This window comes from Anas platyrhynchos, chromosome 1, assembly GCF_047663525.1.
Source record: "Anas platyrhynchos isolate ZD024472 breed Pekin duck chromosome 1, IASCAAS_PekinDuck_T2T, whole genome shotgun sequence".
NCBI classification, from domain to species: domain Eukaryota; kingdom Metazoa; phylum Chordata; class Aves; order Anseriformes; family Anatidae; genus Anas; species Anas platyrhynchos.
In genome coordinates this window covers 172,841,638-172,857,130 of record NC_092587.1, presented here as the reverse complement: position 1 = coordinate 172,857,130, position 15,493 = coordinate 172,841,638, and the positions used below count along the sequence as shown (strand labels likewise).

General features: G+C 36.0%; 3 long non-coding RNA genes across 3 annotated transcripts in view; 1 reads left to right on the top strand and 2 right to left on the bottom strand.

Annotated features, from left to right (window-relative positions):
- The first annotated feature begins 37 nt into the window (after window positions 1-37).
- On the top strand, window positions 38-2,315 carry LOC106018643 (uncharacterized). Its single transcript, XR_001192873.5, has 3 exons — window positions 38-249; window positions 463-520; window positions 1,841-2,315. It is a non-coding gene; the product is annotated as an uncharacterized lncRNA (long non-coding RNA).
- Window positions 2,316-2,977: 662 nt separating this feature from the next.
- On the bottom strand, window positions 2,978-8,718 carry LOC110353611 (uncharacterized). Its single transcript, XR_011806394.1, has 4 exons — window positions 6,771-8,718; window positions 5,310-5,424; window positions 4,267-4,548; window positions 2,978-3,159 (listed from the first exon to the last, which is right to left on the bottom strand). It is a non-coding gene; the product is annotated as an uncharacterized lncRNA (long non-coding RNA).
- Window positions 8,719-14,046: 5,328 nt separating this feature from the next.
- The window catches only part of LOC119715241 (uncharacterized), a 33,718-nt gene continuing 32,271 nt past the window's right edge, over window positions 14,047-15,493 (bottom strand). Inside the window, exon 3 of the long non-coding RNA XR_005262423.2 lies at window positions 14,047-15,488. This is a non-coding gene — a long non-coding RNA (uncharacterized lncRNA). The remainder of the gene's footprint in view (window positions 15,489-15,493) is intronic.

Sequence of the window (15,493 nt, the reverse complement as noted above, 5' to 3'; positions counted from 1 at the left end):
GCACAAGATATAACAAAGGGCTGTCCAGGTCATTGATTCCTATCCCCTAACAAGCATCTCCTGCATCCTATAATCCCATTCAAAAATGTATTAAGCTCCACTTTAAAGATACTTAAGTTGTTTCCCTTTGTTACTCTTATTGGAAGGCAGTTCCAGACAGGTGGAAGGTGGCTAGACAGTTGTATTGATCTCTGAATTCCCTGGAAATTCTATTTATAAAATGTTAAGCACTTCGTTAAGGATTTCCAAGTGGGTGTTTCTGATTGCTCAATACATAACAATTGTTCTGCTGATAACAATCCTCTGTGTGTTTCATTTATAATGATCCATTTTATTTTCCTTGTAATAATAGCATATTGCCATTTCATGCAGCTGTTATGTGCACTTTATGAGTGTTCCACTGTTTTTTAACATAATTGACTCAGTCCTTTCAGTTACCAAGCACCTTATCTCTGATTTCAGTGAAAGAGCCTGAAGCAATACCCTAAAGTATTCACTGTATCCAAGGACCTTATTTCAGGTAGGCATACTTCTTTTTTTAGTCATTCATTTGAAGTGCTCTGTGTCTGTGCATAGTTTTGATTAATACAAAGTACTGAGTATAGCATTACTAAGATCAACGTGGATTTGGTTTTGTTACATCTTTAGTAATTATAACCTATTTTTGAAATATAATTTACAACTAACTATGAAGGCCACATTTTGGTTTCATTTATCTGAATTTAGACCTGGATTAAAGACAAATATTTTTTTTTTCTATTGTTTTGTTTTTTTAAAGAGCCTATACATAAGAGCATATGAAGTATATACCACATATGGCAGCACTGTGCTTACTTGCTGTGAGTCACACTTGCCTTCCTGACTCATTTGAATTTGCTCATGGACTCTGAAGTATGATTATAATGACCAGCTGTAATTATCAGAGACTTCAACTGCAGCATCCCCATGAAAGTAGATTTCTTAGCTTTCAGGATCAAAATTTATCCAGCATTTCTTCTGGCCTCGTGTTTGAAGGAAGCAATGTTATACATGTGACTTTTTAAAGAGGAAATTAATATTAATAATGTTATTAGAAAACCACTAAACCTACATGTCAAAATTCTGTTTGGGTACATTTTGCATCTCACTGGCTTATAGAATACACGTCACTGATGATTTCAACTGTTCCTTTTCTATATCCATCTGTGACGTTTTTACCACTATGTGTTAATGAGCTAACTCTTGTAAATGAAATCCTGAGCCTTTTGCAGTTGATGAAAACAGACCTTCTTATTTTCAACTGAAATTATTGTCTTTCAGTAAGGTTATTGCAACGATCAGATCTTTGTGCTACCAGGAAGTACTGTCACTTTACTTAGAAAGGTCTCTGTAAGATGCTGAGGTTCTTCTTATTAGATTCTGTTAAACGATGTCAACACTTTACTCTAAAAACAGAGTATTAAAAAAACAACTAGTTAACGTACCTTGTCATACTGCTGTGAGATCATTTGTACAGTAAAAATTAATATTTGTGAAGTGAAGCACGTTTGGATTATGGGATGAAAGACTATGTGTTTAAATACACAGTACTGAAATTCATCTCTGTGTTATTTTTTAGGAGAAAAAAAAAAAGGTGAGCAATTCAGTTTAACTAGCCAACTAACAACAACAACAAGAAATGCTTAACAATCTGTAATTTACTTTTCTGAATGAAAACATTATTGTGCTTAGATTATAGTCAGGATAATATTATTAGTAGAATGACTGACTCAAATTAATCATGACTGAAAATCTGATTATCATAAGGGATCATGCTGCTATCATAGACTATATACTTTTCCCTTTTATCTTCTTATTACAGCACCAAATTTCTCCCTCTGTGCAGAGTGTGTACAGGATTTGCAGTTTCCAGTGTTTTAAAACTGCTGCTTTGATATTATAATGCATATCTTCTGAATGATGGGCTTCAAATTAATTTTATTCTTACAAAGAAACTGAAGACAAGGACAACTGTTTTTAATATTATTATTTACAAGGTGCTAATGTGCAATTTGTTGCTTGTCAAAACAGTGGGAATTATGTTCTCATTCCATGTTAAATATAATTAGCTAATACTTTCCAAAGGAAATGGAGGCAGAAGTGTCTCATATTTTTAGCTATGTTGCCAATTTCATTATTTACCTTCATTTGTACTCTCTCTCATAATGCAGAAGTTTAAGTTATGTCTCTAGCATGTTCAAATGAAATCCACAATAAAGAGGTTGTGTTTCCTCTTCAAGTGTATTCATGTTCTGTATATGTAGGTATCCAGAAAGATCTTTTAAAGGAAATAAATGTGTATTAGATTGTGTACAATGAATTGTTGCACTTTTTTCCTTCTGGGATTAAAAAACCAAAAACCAAAAAACAAAAACACTTTCATGCCTTTGTCTCTTTGAAAGTTTTTTTTTTTGTTGTTCTTTTCCAAATCAAATTATGTATATAAATATGTTTCTTTTGGCGAGATAAATTAGTTTACAGCTTATTTAATTAGGACATAGAAATACATTATTTTTATGGTCTTGCTGAATGAAAAGGGTCTCTACAAGCCTATAACAAAAAAAACCAAAACCCTACCTCAAGGAGTTTTTATAACAAAATGACAAGAAGAAAAAGATTTTATGAAATAAAAAGTAGAAAAAGAAGGGTAAGAGAACACCCTGATTACATGCCACATTTTCTGGTGCAGAAAGTTGTGGGTACAATTTGTAGCAAATCACACTACGTCTACTCTTCTAACTGCATCCACCCCTTCACCCCAGGGAGTAACACTTGGCAGACAACCTCAGAAGTAGTCCTTCTTGGACACATGGACACATTATTTACATTTCAATGAGCACTTCTTAACTCTATATCCTTTCTTGGCCCTATACGGTTTAATTATACACACACACACACACACACACACACACATATATATATAAGCATGAAAATGCAGTCATGTATCACATACCTTGACAGGTGTTCGAGGACATGGAAGAGTGCAGGAAAGTCACAAGCCTGGTAGGAAGGACACCTCGGGTCAGGGGGATCAAAACCCCTCTCATCTGTATGAGATTCTATATTTCAGCATTCCTACTGGAAACATTTGTTGGAAAACATGCTCCATTGTTTGATTGGATTTATCTTGAGAGGCAAGTGCTTGGGTCAGAAGAGAAAAAAACATTTATACACAACTGGCAGTCTGTACACTAAGACCAAAACTAAGATGGGGAAAGAAATTCATTGATACCCAGATAACACCAATGAGCTTGAAGAAACCCATGTAAGTCAGGCATTTCTATACAGATCTACCAATACCACAAATAGCAAGAAATAGTGATTTATTTATTCATTTTTTATGTGTGGAATTAATCTCACCTAGATCAAAATTTATATCAATCTTCCAACCTAACTTCTGCAGTTTTGTAACTTTAAAACCTGATTTAATAATCTAAATTGACTATGGAATCTCTCTGGAGACTCTCTCACTCTCACCAGAGAGTGAAGTTGTCTCTGGAGAAGCCTACTTTGCTGTACTAACTATAGAGAAACCTAAGGCAATTCCAGTCTTAATTAAGTCTTTCATTTTAGATATCTATAGATAGGTAGATAAATTAGATTAATTTGGGCTACATTTCTCACTTTTGCATCTCTTTGCATCTCAGTGGTTGTAACATTGTACAAATTGCAATTCTTAGCAATGACAGCCATTTCAGGGTAAAAATGAAACAAAATACAAACCACAACACAGAGTCAAGAGATGAGAGCAGCAAGAGAATAAAATGGAGAAGGGAGTTCATATCACTTTTATCTAGGCAGAGCTTACCTGTTAGGCAAATACTTATCTGATTACAGAGCATGGGATGATGCAAAACAGAAAAGGGAACCCACCACGTCTGCTGCTGAGATATGTCAAACATGTAGCCAAGAGAACAAGAATCATGAGTGAAGGAAACAGGGCAAGGGAAAATCTGATACCACAGTTTAAAAGCCAGAGCATAGGCTTAACAGAGAGACAGTAATTATAAAACCTGGTCTGTATGAATTTTACATTAGATGTCAGTGGATTGAATGCTGAAGCAGTCCACAGAACAGAAGCTAAAAGCCAAGCTTGTCTGCAAAGCCCCTAGAATGATAGAAATAAGGATATATATCCAAGTTTCTTTACCCTTACTTCTGTTTTTGCTCCATTATGCTTATATTCATGAGCACACAATACACAACAGGTTTAATATCAAGTGACACCTCCCCACCCCATCCCCTTACCTTCCAATCTATCATCTGGCTTCCTCTGGTATTTAGCTTGTTCTGACAGACAGAGATAGGAATCCTCCAGGCTGACATAACAAGGGAATCCAAGTATCTTGATTTTTGGAAAAGTTGCTGTGGAACTACTCCCAGGACTTGCAGAGTCATTGCATGTAACTTTTCAGAACCATTTTGTTCAATGTTTTCATCTACATTTGATGCTCCTTTGTTCCAGATCTACCTGTGTTTCTTCCAATTCTCCCTTTCAATTTATGTTGTCCCAGTCTCATTTCAAGTTCACTGTGATGAAAAATACATATGTTAATAGCTTTTTAAAGTACACAACAATTGGATGGCTTGGAGTCTCTCCAGTGTATATAATACAATGTGCATATGAAAACAGGCAGGAGAGTATATCATTTATATATATTAAAGGTACGTTAAAGGATAGAAGACATGTCTATCAACCAAAAAAGATAAAAACTTTCTGCTTTCAAGGAGGCTTTATATACCAATTCACAGTGATAATTTGGAGTGAAAATTATCTGCATTTCTAAGGTGAAAGGTCAACTGAAATGCTTTTATATAGCATCACTCAGTATTTCACTGTTATGCTCCAATATGGGAGAAACCTTGCAATAGAAAAAATACTTAACATTAACTGGTTCAATCTAGAAATATATGTCTCTATCTATCTATAGATAGATAGATACATCTGTCTTCTACTTTTTCAGGAGAATAGTACTTTCAGGATACAAAAACATCCAGCTTTCACTATGTATTTCACAAACTTCTTTGTTGTAACCTGCAAGCTGAATTTCTCTCTTGTGATGATACAGCTGTCACAGAAATGCTTATGATGCCAGAATACAATTGCTGACATGTTAGCTGTGTTCCACCATTCAATTTCTATTTATTTTTTCATTTTGAAGATTACCTTTAAAAAACAAGAAATCATTGCCACATCTACATAAGCACAGAACTCTAACCTTAATGAGATAAAAGCCTTCTACAGCTGTTACTCTTTTAATCTTCCTTAAAGAAACACCAGTTAATCTTACCACCATCCAGGTCCCCTCCGTTTGACAACAGCCACAGATGATAATATCCTGGAGTCCTAGCTCACTGACACTCCGCTGAGGCATAATGTGCTGCCGAATGTGGGGCATCTAAAAGCTAAAGTGGGAGCAAAGGTTGTGGATTAGAATGAATTAAGCAAACATGGATTAAGAAAGATCAATGAGCCTGGACACAGACTCATCAGGCTCTGTTTAGATAATCTGCTTGCTCTGACTAACATTTTCTTCCGATGTTACAGCTGAAGAAAATGTACTCGAAGCTCACTCTTGTCAGCTGAGAAACTACCAGTAAATCACACAGAAGAGATAGTACCCTGAAATGTAAAAACTCTGCCAAGAGCTGATACTGACCCTGATCCCCAAATACCAACTACCATGACTGAAAAGACAGGTCTGCAATCCCAGATGATGAAACCATCAGGTCAGTTGCTCTGGCTCAGTCAGTGTATCACCAAGGTAGAACAGAAAGAAGCAACAAATGATACTGTACTACACTGCAGAAAAGGGCAACGGGGAAAATCAGAAGGGCATCCCATAACATTGTGCATTACAAGTGATGACAGGAATGTTGGCAGAAGAGACCTGTCGTTTCAGAGGAAATAGCTAGTAAAAAAATGTAATCCTACAAACTGATCAGAGAAAACACTCAGGGTCACAAAAGCTGTGGGAGAAAGTTGAAAAAAGTGAAGTTCCCATAAACCACACAGTGAGCAGGGACATGAAAAGTGTTAGTAGGAGTATTAGTTCATTTGCTATGTAATTGAAGTCTCGTAAAAAAGGGGGATCTGTCAGTCAGTAGAAAAAACAATGTCCTGACTCGTGCATAAGGTCAAAATTGTTGGAAAAATAACAAGGAAGTGTTACCAAATCCCCTACACTGAGATTCATATTTTATTGAGTGTATACTCTGCTACCTTGTAAAGTTGGGAAAGAAAAGAAAAATAAGAAAAGAAAAAGAAAAAAAGAAAAATCTGCCAAAGAACTGAAAAGAAAATACACTAGACATCACGTTACAGGAACCATCTTAGAAGCAATGGTATGCATGCTGAACAACACATTGCACATTCTAAGATCTCATAAGGTCTCAGATCTTGAATCTCAACCCATGTCTGCTTCTTTTACTGATGCTGAGAGAATGGATATTCTATAGAATTTAGAAATGGAAAAAAAATGTATAGTCAAGTTGCTTTTTTCTCTGTCACTGCAGTTTTTTTCTCAGATGCACATTTTAACTGATTTGCCACAGTAGTTATATCCGAAAGGTGCTAAAGAATTTTACAGATATACCAATAAGATTTTTGCTTAGGTAACAATGTGTAGTACCCGTAAAATTATGGGAATGGTTGGTTTCTCACAGAGTGACTGATGGAAAAAGATACTTAGTTTCCTGCCAGGGTAAAAGTTCTGAGAAAGTACAAATAGTGAAAAAATATATATATTTACCTTCCAGTCATCTGGTCATGATTCCAAAGAACATGGGTGGTTCCAGCACACAAACGAACATGAACAAGAAGATATTAGAATCAGTAAACAATATCAAAATTGGAATAAATAAGGGACATAAATTTGTCCCCTGTTGGGGGGGGAATGTTTTTAGAGATGAGCAAGTCACTATCTATTCCAATAGATATCTATCACTGATACTAAGAAGAATAAATAACATAATGATTTGGGTTTACCTTACACTATGCATGCTTTTGTGTTTTGCCAGGAAAAAAATAAAAATAAAATAAAATCTTGGTAAGCTGGATTTTTTTCTTTTTTTTTTTCTTTTTTTTTTTTTTGTTTTCTTTTTTCCACATTTCAGCATCCAGTGAATAACCCAGAATATCACTGAATAAATCGGTGCTGGGTCTGAACAGCACTCAGTTTACATTGGTCTCAGTCCAATGTAAATACTTGGATAACATAGCAGATTGGATTCATCTGCCCCAGCATCCTTTCTTTAGTAGATGTGAGTATGAGGAACAGGTATGCCTACAGACCTACAGCTCTTCTCTAACATGCTCGTGCAGCAGCTAGAGTCTGAGGGATTTCCTGAAATGAAGGCTCCAGACTTCTGTGTTCAATATAGACAATGGGCCTATCCTCAGTCCTTTTAAGAATCTAATTACAGTTTTGGCTTCTACAACATCTTGTGGCAATGAGTTCCACAATTTAATTATGGACGTGATATGACAAAATACTTCCTTTGTTTATTTCAAAGTTGCTTCATGAAACTTGCATTGAGTGCTCTGTAGATTTTGCATTGTGAGAAATAATGAACAATTAAGCAGTTTTCTTATCTGTGATAAAAAGCAAGTTATTCTTCATCCAAACAACTCCAGTTAGCTGGTTTTTCATCAGGATCACAAAGAACAGCACACACTGAAAAAATATATAAATGTAAGAAAACTTTATTGGTGAGAAAATCACAGTATCCTGAAGGGGGAAGGGAGAATGATAGCAGTTATTTGTTCACAGTTTTTTGTTTTGTTTTGTTTTGTTTTTCATGTTTACTTGGGAGGGCTTGCTTTTAACCATTTGCACAAGTGGATTTTAAAGTATTGAGCCTTGGGAATGTACTAAGATGTATTTTTAAAGGGTATTTTGTTAACGGAAGGGTAAAATGATTCCTGAAAGTACAAAGTTCACAATGTATATGATTACAAATTCCTTTTGCAATCTGTGTACTGCCTTATTCACTCCCTGATATTTAAGGGCACTTACTGAGGGAATGTAAGTGTTATTACTGTGAATGACATACCATATGGCAAGCAGGATCAGCTGCAGTTCTGCACACTGTTGTCATTTTTTCCCCCTTGTACTACAGTTTTACATGATGTAATGTTTTTCGGTGATTGTTCAACACTCTACCATTTAAGCCTGCCATATTATAAAATGCCATTTTAGGGGGTTGCAGCTGAACCTGCTCACCATAAGTCTGCATTTATTTCACAGATGTCTATCATGCTGTCATCCCACAGGTGCACTCAAACTTTAAAATTTTCCTATGCCTCAGCTTCTAATGTAAGAAAAATGTATTATGCAAGATGAGGAAATGGCAGCCAAAAAAGTAAATGCTGCTAAATGTCACTTGACAATACAACATGGGCATGGAAATGCAAGTAACCTTACAGGGTGATAATACTTGCACTCTCAGTAAAATGTGATGTGTAAATGATAGTGTAAGGGCAAGGTCCTAAAAGTAAAGGCCTTCTCCAGGGTAAAAGTAAGAAATGTAAACTTTTTTTTTTCCTTTAATATGTGAGACATTTTATGTTATGCTTATGCTCATTTATAATCAGCAAGTATTCTAAAATTAAATTCATCCAGAGGTTATGTTCTGTCTTAAGTTTAGTTACAACTGGGATAAAGGCAGTTCCATTGTTCCATTCTCAAAAAGTTTGTACTGTATATTAAAAAAAAAAAAAAAGAACAAAACAAACAAACAAACAAAAAAGTTCAACAACTGAGCATAATCACACATGTAAGGAACAAAAAATGGGTTCCTATGACTGTTACTGCAAAGTTCACAGAATATGGAGGATCCTCTCCTCTCCCCTCCTCTTTTGACATCAACATGCCATGCCTTTTTTTCTATCTGTAGGTCATAAGTAATTTTAGTTTATAAAAAAAGCAAATTTCTGAATTATAACAGTATTGTTAATAAAAATATTTGCAGTATGAAACAATAAATATAGATTCACCAAGTGTTATTTCCATGCTCATGTACATTCTTTTGTTTTAGTTTTGGCATTCTGAAAATTAAAGACTGAAGAGATATTATAATAGCAAAAGATAATATATAAAACAAAAGACAAAATCAAAATACAATTAAACTTTGAATAAATCACCGTGATTTCTTCATAATTTTGGAGTACATATCAAGTACATACAGCACAATATGTATAATCCTGTATTTTGAGACAACATTGCTTTTGGTGTCAATGCAAAATTCCCATAAAATTACTACCTTGTTTAACGATAAATTAACTGAGATTACATATGGACTAATACTTTTGCTAAATTCTTCTCTGATCAGTCACAAAATTGTAACAACAACAATAAATAAATTAAAAAAAATAAATAAATAACCAAGTCCAAAATAATAGAAAACATTGGTATTGTTTTAGAAGTGTAATATAAGTTACTGTTTTCTGTTGACATGTTTACCAGTTGCTTTACTTTGTTCTGGGTTGGAAAACAGAGCAGTCTGGTGACACAAAGCACTGCAACAACGGAAAGGTAAAAACCCTTCTCTCTCATTAACATATATATTTCACGTTTCATTTCATCTACTTTAAGTACACATTTACCAGATATTTCCTAACTGTACTTCATTAATAACTAGCAAGCAACATTGAAATACATGCTTAAAAAATCTTATCTTTTTTCCCTTTCCACAGAAAAAATATGATCATTAGAACCTTTCTAGGCAATAGAAAAGTTTTTATAATTAAATACCCACAATAAAATTCACCGATGTCAAACAGACACCTAAGGCCTAATTTTTTTTCCACTTAGAAATTTGGAAGTCTGGTAAAGAAAAAGGACATTTGAGAAAACAGTCTTTAGTTAAAATTTTGTTATTTCTGTAGAGTTATTGTCACTTTCTTCTTTTACATAATTTTACATAATTTCCTAATGAAGGCTTTGCTTTTAAATAACAGCAGTTATCAAGGTTTATGGCTTAACCTACTGGCACAAATATAACAAAAGCACTGAAAAGTCCATTGGAATTGAACAAGGTTGGTTGAAAATTCCACTTTCCTTTTAAAGATTTTAGTTCCACCGGTGAGCTTACTTGGTATTTATAAAGGAAACAGAAACATATTTTTTTCCAAGCTACACTTTGACATTTGTAATGCCAGCTGCATACAGTGTCCTGAGACAGAACAGGGCAATTCTTTTTGTTCACTCTGCTTCTACAACTCAGTGAAACTTAGAGAAGCTGGGAAACAAGGAAAAAGAGAGCTATAAAACAAACAAAAAAAAGTGTGATTCCATGAAAAAAAAATCTTAAAAAAAGGAAGTGATGACAGCAGGCTACTGAGAAAGTAAATATATTGGGATATGCCAAGCAACTTCAGAAAAAAACATATTTTTCTTTTGTTTTGATGCTTTCAAATTGAGTTTGATTTTTTTTTTTCTAGATGACAATTAATAAACAGATCTCATAATGTTGCAATTTCTACTGGAAATAAATTATATCTGAAATATATTTTTTTCTACTAATTTTCTCTTAATACATCGTTTCTTTCTTTTTTTTTTTTTTTTTTTTTTTTTTTTTGCTTGCAGCTTTATTGCATCCATCTTTTTGATGCAAATATTTTGATGCAAATATTTGATGTTGAAAAAAATGTTACTTTTCATAGTGTCTTAACCAAAATACTGTAAATACTGTAAAATACTGTAAACCATGAAAAGTTTCCCAACTAATAACATTGAGATATAAAAATAACCATTTTAGTGGAATCACCAAATGGTTCTGCCATGTAGCCTTATCAATCAGACAGTATAATAGATGCACATTTTACACAGAATAAAAGTATTGCAATAGCCGAAAAAAATGCAATGAAAATTCAGTAACATAATAGTTATACCAACAGCACTTAAGTATCTGATCAGGAGACATCTCACCTAACTCTGGAGGTCTGCAAGACATATGCATATTAACCATTCTTTTTGAATTTATTTTTTATATCCAATGGAGATCAATAGTCAGTAGAAGATGGAATTTATGTGACCAGCTATAGAATTCTACTTTAGGAAGATATGAATCACAGACTAAGTGCCCATTTCTCTCTACTAACAATAAAAGAAGCCTACACAAATATCTCAGTATCTGCTTAATACTGATGTAAAAGTAAGTTAAAAGACTCATCATTTACTATTTTATTTATGTTGTTTTCCGCTTCAGTAATTTCAGGCACTGGATTATTTACAAGGATTATAATTGGAAGTACATAGTTGTGTGGCCATAGGAATCAGATTGTTTTATATGAACTAGACTGCAGGCAAAACCTCTATCATACAACACATAATAACTCCAAAATATAAAATTCACAGTAATTGATCTCTCAGTATGCAGTCATTTTCAAGGTCAGTTTGAACCTATGTTTTATTGGAAAATATGTAAAAGAACATCTAGAGTATATTATAATTTGCCAGTAATGCCAAGTGTTTTTGCAAAGTGACTTCATTTGGAATAGAAGCTTGAATGTGTAAAGTAGTACACAGAATTTGGTACACAACATGGCATATCCAGATATGGTCATTTAACAACCATTATTCTTGAATAATTACACTCCACCATGTTTTGGAGAGTTGAGAAAATTGAAAATGGGAAGTTTAATAGAGATTATCTTCCATCTGCAACTACGTCAGACACAACAAATAGAAACATTAAACATTTAAAAGCAGACATAAACACTGCCATGTTTGTGCAAAAATCTTGTCTTTTCTGATGAGGAATGGTAAGATTAAGGCAAATCAGGCAAAGGTAAAATCTGAAAAAAAATAATCAGTAAACATGAAAAGATGACACAAAACAAGGGCAAGAAAAAAGTAGTAAATTAATTCAAACTGGTGGATATAGGGAAGACTTCATTATATGAAAAAAAAAATAATCATTCAGAAAACTAACTGGATTAGGTAGTTCAACACTTAACAGAAATGCATGGCAAACAGTTGTTTGGAATTATCATACAGGTTCATTTACAAAATCATTTGGGGATAAGTTCCTATGCACAGAGATGATATACATGGTGAAATGATAAACCTCTGTTCATCTTTTTAAAACCACAGACAGTCATCAGTAAGTTTGGGGTTTTATAAGCGTGGTGGTTTTACCCAGAGGGGTAGCAGAGCTCCACCACAAACACTCTCTCACTCCCCCTCCTCAAAGGGAAAGGGAAAGAAAATATGATGGAAAGGGCTCAAGGGTTGGGATGAGGACAGGGAGAGCACTCAGCAAATATTGTCATAGGCAAAACAGACAGTGTACGGGAGATAAAATAAGTTTATTACCTATTGCTAACAAGCTAGAGAAGTAAGAAACACAGAAAACAAACTAAAATCTTCCCCCCATCCACCCTCTTTTACCTCCTCCCTCCAAACGGCGCAGGGGAATGGGGGAATGGGGGAATGGGGGCTGCGGTCAGTCCCTAACACTTCATCTTCACCATTCCTTCACAGTCACTCTCTGCCTCTGCTCCACATGGGGTCCCTCCCATGGGATGCTGTCTTTCCTGAACTGACCCTGCGGGAGCTTCCCACAGGCAGCAGCTCTTCAAGAACTGCTCCCACATGGCTCCATACCACAGGGTCCATCCATCCACCAGGAGCAAACTGCTCCAGCACAGGTTCCCCATGGGTGGCAGCTCCCCCCAGGCCCCCTGCTCCTGTGTGGGCTCCTCTCCATGGGCTGCAGCTCTGGCCCAGGGCCTGCTCCTGCGGGGGCTCTCCATGGGCTGCTGCCTCCTTCAGGCCACATCCACCTGCTCCACCCGGGCTCCTCCGTGGTGGGGGGGCTGCAGCATGGAGATCTGCTCCATGTGGGACCCATGGGCTGCAGGGGGACAGCCTGCTCCACCAGGGGCCTCTCCACAGGCTGCAGTGGAACTTTTGCTCTGGTGCCTGCAGTACCTCCTGCTCTCCTTCTGTACTGACCTTGGGGCCTGCAGGGCTGGTTCTCACTCATCACTCTTCCGGCTGCTGTAGCGCAATACTTTTTCCTTTTCTTAAATAGGCTCTTCTGGAGGCCCAACCAGAGTCTCTCACTGGTTGGCCAGTGGCAGGTCCATTTGGAGCTGGCTGGGGCTGGCTGTGACCTAACATGTGGCAGCTTCTGGATTCTGGTCAAAGAGGCCACCCCTGCAGCCCCCCACTACCAAAATGTTGCCATGTAAACCCAATACAGTAAGGAAAAATAAAAAGGCTAAAATGTACAAGGAAAATAATCAAATAATTAGCATTGATGTGACAAATCTTAACAAAGAAGATACTGAATCTCATATTTTTAGTAGGCTTGTATTAGTACAACACTAGTTATAATCAATACCTGTTTTAAATTAAGAATTCCTTGTAAAAACAGGAAAAATGTTATTACCTAGAATGCTTTTTTGCAGCAGCTCTAAGTAAGACATTGTCTAAGTGAGACATTTAAGCAAGGTGAAAACTTAATAATTTCATGGCAGTTCTTTACATTCTGTATCACAAAAATAGTTGAAACACTATTCTTTATGCAATAATTTGTCATATAAGATGTTTCTGTGTAGTGACAGTGTTTGACACTGCACAGTGTTTATGTGTAGAACTTCAAACATCATAAATTCTCATGTTCCGCTATCACGACTGATCTTAATTATTTGCTACTTAAGTACTAGTTAACCTATTCAATTTTATTTGCCTCTGAAAAGATCAAGGTATTACAGTTGTATATTCCAAGAAGAGCTGCCAATGTCCTGTGAAAAGATTAAGTAACATGTTATTCCATCTGTAACAGCGTGTAGATTCTACAGCAAAGAAATCTAACAAATCTGGGGAAACTGGTGGTTTGCTCAAAAAGCTGACTAAGACTTTAAAATGGCTCATGGATGCCACTGGGTTTCAAGTTCTCTTTTTGTAATATACTTTGTTAACTCTTTGTGGGAAGAGAAGAGAAGAGAAGAGAAGAGAAGAGAAGAGAAGAGAAGAGAAGAGAAGAGAAGAGAAGAGAAGAGAAGAGAAGAGAAGAGAAGAGAAGAGAAGAGAAGAGAAGAGAAGAGAAGAGAAGAGAAGAGAAGAGAAGAGAAGAGAAGAGAAGAGAAGAGAAGAGAAGAGAAGAGAAGAGAAGAGAAGAGAAGAGAAGAGAAGAGAAGAGAAGAGAAGAGAAAGAAAAAACAGACCCTGCTGTTTCAGGTGCCTGATTTGAGAAGTTGCAAATATTGTCTATAGCACCCCAAGTACTGGGTTACACTGTCATTTTTTCTCTTGTCTGATCCTGCTTTGGGATCACAACTACAATCACAAACATGTTCAGCCCTGACTTCAGTGTCAGTATGTTTCATACTGGACAGCCAGAGCATAAACTTCTCCATCTACCCAAAAAAAAATGAGAAGCAGCTTTGCAGGGATGTAAAGAATGGTGAGTGTGAACTAAAGGATACCACTGAAACCAATTACAACACTCCTGTCCCCCCGCCCCCCCCAACTCCCATCCCCTCCACTGTGGCTCCTTTTTTCTATCTAGTTTCTGTTTTTCTAGCTCTTGCTCTCTCCACACTGAACATTGTTTCTGACTGGAAACCTGTGAAGGAAGGAGGATTAATAGAAAAATTCATGACAAAATCAACAGACCAACTGCCTACTTTAATTAGTTATTTTCTTATTGTAATTTAGTCTGATGTGCAAAAAGTAACTGTAAAAGCATTATTTCTTTATATATCTAGATACTAACATAAAAATATCATTAAAAAATCTTTTAGAGACTTTCTATTACGTCTCGTAATTGAAGTAATGGTTTCTCTACAATGCATCCACTGCACTAGTACACATTAAGCAAACATTAGCAAAGCCAGATAAATTTCAATGGAATGGAACAGTGCTGTATGCTTTTTTTTTTTTTTCTTTTTTCTTTTTTTCAATGTTATCGTTCAGCCCAATAATAGCATTGAATACATTTCAAATTCCCAGTGGCCCTGAAAGATGTCACAAGAATTTGCCAGCCTGGCAACAAATCTCACACCACTTTACCCCCAACACTGTATCTCAGCAGCCTTGCAAGTTGCTTTGTGACCGTCTGTCATACCAGAACAACACTGTCTCAAAAAAAAAAAAAAAAAGAAAACCCACTGCTGACCTTAATGGTATCTCTTCAATTCAATAATTTCTGCTCTTGCATTTCTCCTACCACAAGCAACTCTTCCCAGATGGAGTCTCTTTCCCAGCACACATTCCCCAGTTTAGTCTCATACGAACTTCTCTCTGTATTATAATCTCCCATAGCCTGGAAACACATCAGTATTGCCAAGATGTTTTGGACACACTGGCTGCTTCTCTGTGTGGCATTAACTCCATCTCACCCCTGCTGGTATTCCTTCTGTCTCTGTGTAGATTATCCCACAATGATCATTCCCCTTCTCCTTCCCATCTTCCTTCCACCTGATGAACATTGAGTCCATTAGTGGTGCTGGAATTCTGTT